This window comes from Cebus imitator, unplaced genomic scaffold (genome assembly GCF_001604975.1).
Source record: "Cebus imitator isolate Cc_AM_T3 unplaced genomic scaffold, Cebus_imitator-1.0 Scaffold542, whole genome shotgun sequence".
NCBI classification, from domain to species: domain Eukaryota; kingdom Metazoa; phylum Chordata; class Mammalia; order Primates; family Cebidae; genus Cebus; species Cebus imitator.
In genome coordinates this window covers 1,236,768-1,244,070 of record NW_016107857.1, presented here as the reverse complement: position 1 = coordinate 1,244,070, position 7,303 = coordinate 1,236,768, and positions in this window count along the sequence as shown.

Sequence of the window (7,303 nt, the reverse complement as noted above, 5' to 3'; positions counted from 1 at the left end):
AGGTTGTAGCTCCACATCAAAGAGCATGGAGCACAGTGAAATATAACTGTGGAGGTCGTAGGCAGGGTCACTTTTCCAGATGGTGGCTAAATCGCTCTTGTTTTAACTTGGAGTTACTTTATTTAATTCTGAGTTCTACTTATTTTGTTAAAGGAAAGATCAAGAGAAATTTAAAAGGATTATCTATAAAGTAGATCAGAAACAAAATTGCAGAGTGCCTAAGCTGAAGTTTAAACACTTATAGAATGAAGTGTGTGAGCGTTTAACCTGTAAGTTTTCCTGACTTAAGAGTCTCAGTCTGACTTCCTCAGTCTCAATTTACCATTTATCAATTATTTCCTGTATTATCTCCCAAAATTACTCACTAATTTCACATTTTTTTCCTAGTTTTAATTTTTAGTATATTTTTGCATATTATCAGGCATGTTATGAAATTACCTGAGAACATTTTTTTGTTCTGACACTTATGACCCACTAGAAGAACGTTTGATCAAATTTAAGTCTGGAGTTAGGATTATTCAAGGTTATATATAATAAGAAACCTAAAGAGAGGAAAAGTAAAAAGAAAAAGGAATTGGGGCAAAACTGTCATCAGCAAACACATGCTTCATCGTTTAATCTTATTATTGCAGCACATTACGATGAACTTTTACTGAGCCATAACTTATACACAACAAGATGCTACAAATTCATTTACCATTAGATGAGTTTTGATAAATGTATATATCTGCATTTCTCAATAAAGATATTGAAGACATCCATCACCCCAAGAATTTCCCTTGTCAACTTTCACAATATTGCATTCTAATGACTGTATGTCTCCCTTCCTAAAGTATACCAAAAAAAAAAAAAAAAAAAAAAACTCTGAGTAAAGGAAATACATCTTGTCAATGATTGTTCCCTCGCATTGAGTATAGAACCTGTATCAAAGTAAGCCACAAATCCTTATAAGCAGAATTTGTGACTAACATGAGGGAGACCAAACAGAGACCGACGGCATGGAGGAGGACAGACAGCAAAGTTCTGCGCAAAGGGCATGAATTGAGAATGAACACACCATATGAAAACATAAACCCTACGTACCATAAAACTGTCATTAGTTTTGATTTATATATAATTATAATTAAACTTTTCTTGCTATATTCCCTCCAGTAGAATCCTTTATCCCTGGAATTAATCATTGTATTGCACCTTTATATTAATGAAGAACAATATTCATTGCAAGCGACAGAGAAAAATACATTTCCAAATATATAAAAATGTAATTATTGGTAAATGTATCTGGGAAAAAACAGTAACACCTAGAATTGAACAGAATAACTCAAAAAGTCATTAGAATTTTCTTTTCTCTAGATTATCTTCATTTTTTTTTCACCTGTGTTCAAACTCTCATCATCACCCAGTGTGGAGAAGATATAATTAGTGGAATTTCAAGGATTATTTTCTAATACATACTAAAGACAAAAGTAGCTCCTTTATTCTGACTTAGTTTGAAATACACTGAGGACAATAATTGGTTGGACTGATTTATGTTACAAATTAATTCTTATAAATAGGTCAGTAGCTCACTGTTTTTATTAGAAAATCATAGCAGAAATAGGAAAGGATACTTTCAAGCCAACTTCTTCAACAATATGGTTCTTTAAGTTAAATTAGGTTTACTATTATATGAAGTTGCTCAGAAATCTTTCTTCTAAAAGAAAATACAAATTATTTGGGGGAAAATATTCACAGTCATTATTATAACCCCAAAGAGCACAGTGTCTCTTCTTTGGTAGAGAAAGCACTCTGTACCTGAGGGGAACAGAAGAAAGTTACATCAGGACATCCTTGGAATAAAGTATTCTATAAAAGGAGGGTAACTCTAGAAATTCACATGGAATAAAATTATATAATTGCTGGACCTCAAAAATGCAAGCTAACAGAAAGCCAGTAAAACATTTAGATCAGACCGGTGGTGGTCTAGAAAAAAACATTTTGTAGCAAAGGTGACCTCCATGAGGGTAACCAGATGGTCCAATTTGCATTGAAGGACACACATAACAAATCCAGGCACGGTACCAGAAATTTTATATAGTGTGGCTAGGAGCCAGAGCATTTTCAACCCATCGTCTTAGTGTTAAAGGGTGTTCCTAACTATTCACAGACTCTGAAAGCCATCAGAGTAATGACCCCAGTGATCCTTCCTATTCCTATCCACATATGCCCTGCGTAGTCACCTCCACAGTGATCCTGAGTTTGACCATGTGACTTGCTTTGTCCGATAGAATAAAATCAAATGTAATATAAAAATAGATATGAAAAAGGTCTGTTTGCATTGGGACTTATTCCCTAAAAATATTTCCAACATGTGAAGAAGTCCAGGCTAATAAGCTGTAGACATTTTGCTCAGATAACATATAACATTGACCACCTACTGTGCAGGTGTGACCACCTCAGGCCATGTGTCCTCAAATGAGCCACCACATGGCCGCAGCTGTGAGAGAGCCTCCTGCAGAGAGCAATGGCACAAACATCCAGTTGAGTCCAGCTCAAATTTCTGATCCGTAGAATCACGAGACAATAATGTTGTCGCTGTTTTCTGCCAAGTTTGGTGTGTGCATGTTATGTGTATGTGCGTATTTACAAATGCACATCTGAAATAGAAATAGTGCCTTGGTGTGCTGTCATGACAAAAAGCTAAAATATGCTTCTTTGCTCTGAGGTCAGCTGGCAGGAAGAGGCTGGAAGAAAAGCTGGGAGGAGACCCAACACACTGTTACTGTCTCTGTCCGAGCTGTGGGGAAGCCACTGCTGGAGGCTGGGATGGTGAGAACCCATGTGTGCAGAGGCAGAACAACTGGCCAGCGTAATTCCTGCAGCAGGGCCTGGATGACAGTAACTGCACCTAATGACTGTGTACCTGACTAAGGACACGTTCTGGAGAAATGCAAAGTAACACATGGCTTCCTTTAGCTCCGCAATGACTTGTTGATTTGGAAAATAAAGCTTTTCATCTTCGGTCTCTCAACCTGGCAATGACTGTCAAAACATCTTTACCTGACTATGACTGATATGCAAATAGCTACATATATCTCATGTATACACATTGACGAGTTTGGACATACACAGAAACTCATGCCATCGCCATAACCAAGGTCAAATGAAACAGCACTGTCACGTCTAAATGTTCCTTGTTTGTGGTCAGAACATTTAGCATGAGACATACCCTCTTCCCCAATTAAGTGCACAACACTATATGCTAACTATAGGCACTATGTTTAACAGCATATCTCTAGAACTCACAAGTGGTCTCGAGCTGAAGATCAAAGCAAGGATGTCAGAGTAAGGCCTTTTCTTCAAAGCTCAAAAACATGTAAGGCTACATCTGATAGACCTTCCCAGCTTAACAAACTGGCTTCTAAAAAAAAACATCACATGAATATTGGCACACGTTAAGCTGACACTCTTAAAGGAGAGAGCTTTGTCATAAAATGAATTATGGATGTGGCTTTCGGAGCATAGAATGAACCTCCCGCAAAATCATTAAAAAACAAAGTTATTTTTAATAAGTGTCATATTAAAACTCCCTCCAGCTTAGACTCCAAGGGGCTGAGGAAATTCAAATTAAATGAGGCCTCTTGGCCCTACTTTTGAAATGCACACTGTAGACTCAGAGGGTTGTTTCCCGAAAAATATGAACGTCATAAAAAATGAAAGAAGGGCCAAAGGTAGAATCGAAAGTGACACAGACGCTGGCCTAAGCAACCACTCCTAGGACCAAAACTGGGGCCTAATACATGACCACTTGCTATCCCTGTAACAGAGAGGCCAGAAACACGGGCCTCGACTTCAAAATGCCTCCAGACCCGTTACTCCTGTCAATCCTGTTACTCCCGTTTTTGAATGGGGGAGTGCATTAGTATTCTATTGCCACATGACAAGTTACCACAGACCCATCATCCTGACACAGAACACTTTGCTATCTCACACTGCCGTGGGTTAGTTATCTGGGTGCCCACCTCGCTGAGGCCACTGCTCAGAGTCTCACGAGGTGAAACTCAAGTGTTAGCTGGGGCTGCGGTTTCTTCTGAGGTTCAGATATCTCTTCCACAATAACTGTTTCTTGGCAGAATTCAGTTTCTCATGGTCATAAGATGAAGGCCTCACTCCTAGAGGCCAATTATAATTTCCTGCCACATGGTCTTCTTACAAATGTAGTTTTTTTCCTTCTAGGTCAGCAGGAGCACAGCTCTTCAAGCATCACTGTCATTTAAAAGCTTCAGCTGTTCAGACCAGATCCACTCAGGGCAACGTTCCTTTCCATTAACTAAAAGTTAACTGATGAGTAACTTATTCATGAGATATAGCTCATCATAATCATAGGTTCCATTTACATGAAATGAGAGGGGATTATTTAGGGCATGTACACCAGGAGGTGGGAATCTTAGTGGCCATCTTAGAATCCTTCTTACCATAGAGCAAGACCATTGTTTGGACATAGTGGGTGGATAACTTGACTTTTTACTTCGTGTGTCATTGAATAGCGTGTGGTGTATTAGTTCATTTTCACACTGCTATAACGAACCACCTGAGCCTGGATAATTGATAAAGATAAGAGGTTTAACTGACTCACAGGTTTGCATGGCTGGGGAGGCCTCAGGAAATGTACAATCATGGCAGTAGGCAGAAGGGAGCAAGGCACGTCTTACTGTGGGGGAGCACGAGAGAGGCGGAGTGAAAGGGGGAAAACTGCCACACACTTTTAAACCATCAGATCTCATGAGAATCCATTCACTATCATGGAAACAGTACGGAGGAACCACCACCATGATCCTGCCACCTCCCACAGGTCCCTCCCCCCACAGGTAGGGATGACAATTCCACATGAGATTTGGGTGGGGACACGGAGCCAAACGGTATCAAGTAGCTACGTCAGAAGTGCCTCACCTACAACCAGACTTGATGAACTCACAGAATCATGCTTGGTGAGACTACGCCCTGATTAAGTAGATCTCTAGGTATCTTCGAAGGGGGTGACTATTTATTCCTCATGGAGAGTTGTTAATCACTGAGTACAGGGGCACGCGGTGCTGGATTGTTGCAGCAAAGCCTCCACTCAATGCATCACGCTTCTCTGTATCCATGCACCTGTGAAATTCCCTTCCCATTTACATTGGATTTGCCTTGCCCTGACCAACAGAAATCAGCAAATGTAATACAGCAACTTGAAAATTGCTCGTTTTAAGCTAATGATCAAAGAGCTGTAAACATATGTTTAACTCCTGACAGCAGGTTCATTTCTCACAGTAGTGTGGGTTAGTGAATCTGAATCATGTAGTTCATTTGTATTATAATATTAAATAAAAGTATTGTAACTAATGGAGGATATGTTTCTCACCGTTGGGAAATATGAAAAAAAGAAGCTTCTGGAATGAATCTTCACACTATTTTACTGAAAATGGATAATTTTAATATGTGATCTATGCTGTTTATACATATACATTAAACGCTGTAGATCACATATCTGATGGTTTAAACATGTGTGGCAATTTTCCCCCTTTCACGCCATATATATATAGTGTGTGTGTGTGTATATGTATATATATATATATACACACATATATGCATATATACTATAAATATATATATATATATACACTATATATAGACCCTCTGAGTTAAACATAAGTTTACAGTTCTTTGATCGTTAGCTTGAAACACAAGCAATTTTCAAGTTGCTGTATTACATTTGCTGATTTCTGTTAGTCAGGCAAGGCAAATCCAATCATTTAATTTGAATTTCCTCAGTCCCTTGTAGTCCAAGCTGGAAGGAGTTTTAATACGACACTTATTTAAATAACTTTGTTTTTTAATGATTTTTGGGGAGATATATAATATATCTGTATATACTATAGATATACTACATATATATACTATATGTAATATACTATATATACTAAAATATATATACTATATAGTGTATATATATACTATATATAATATATATACTAAAATAGATATACTATATATAGTGTTAAGTGAAATACACAGGTCATAGAAAGACAAATATCACATGTTCTTACTCACTTGTGAGTAAACAATTTGATCTCGTGGAGGTAGATAGCGGAATGATAGACACCAGGGTCTGGGAAGGGTGTGTTGGTGGCAAGTTTGGGGGATGGAGTGAGGCAGGCCAATGAGCACAAATACATGATTAGATAGCAGGAATAAGTTCTAATGTTCAATAGCACAGTAGGGTGACGGAAGTTAACAACAATATATTGTACATTTCAAAATAGCCAGAAGAGAGGATTTGAAATATTCACAACACAAAACAATAATAAGTGCTAGAGGTGACAAGTAGCCTAAATACCCTGACTCTATCATTACACATTCTCTGCATGTATCAGAATATCACATGTACCCCATAAATATGTACAAACAGTATGTATCAATAGAACATTTAAAAACACATAATTACATGTCTGCTGAGATGGTCTAGAGGAATTGACATCCCAGTAGCAAAGAAAATACAAATACCCAGACCTGGGTTTCTAAGTATTATTCTTTCCTGATAGGAAACAGAGCTTCCTGGAGAAACTGCTGTTCCAAGGGGATAAAGCATGAAGGGTAAAAGATTCGCCTGAAATATCTGCTATGGCAAAAATGAGAAAGTACTCAAAAACAGAGTGGGACAGGACAACAATTTATAGGACTCTGCTTGAATTTTGGTTAACAGGTACAAAAATATAGTTAGATAAGATGAATAAGATTTAGTATTGGATAGGACAACAGGGTGACTACACTGAACAGTAATTCGTTGTGCACTTTAAAACAACCGAGAGACAACCATGGGAATGTTTGTAACAGTAAGAAACTGAGTTAATGAATATCCCATTTATTATGATGTGATTAGTACACAGTGTATGACTATCAAAATATCTCATGTGTCCCATGAATGAATATATACATATATACATATATATATACACACACACACACACACACACACACACACCTATTACATACCCACAAAAATTAAAAATTAAAGGAAGAAAAAAAGAAATGATGAGATAGCTATTCTATTCATATTTTATGGTGAAGACATCAACCCATTTAATAGAAGAATATGTCATATAAAATATTAAGTAGAAAAAGACAAAGTAACAATATGATTTACTCTTAACATTTTAAAAGGCAAACATGATGACACTGTGGACTCTATCAAATATTTGTTTTCAGAAACTTTTTGAAATGAATTTTTAGTCATACTAACAATCAAATAAAGCAAGTTTGCTATTTCTTCCAAATGGAATCTAAA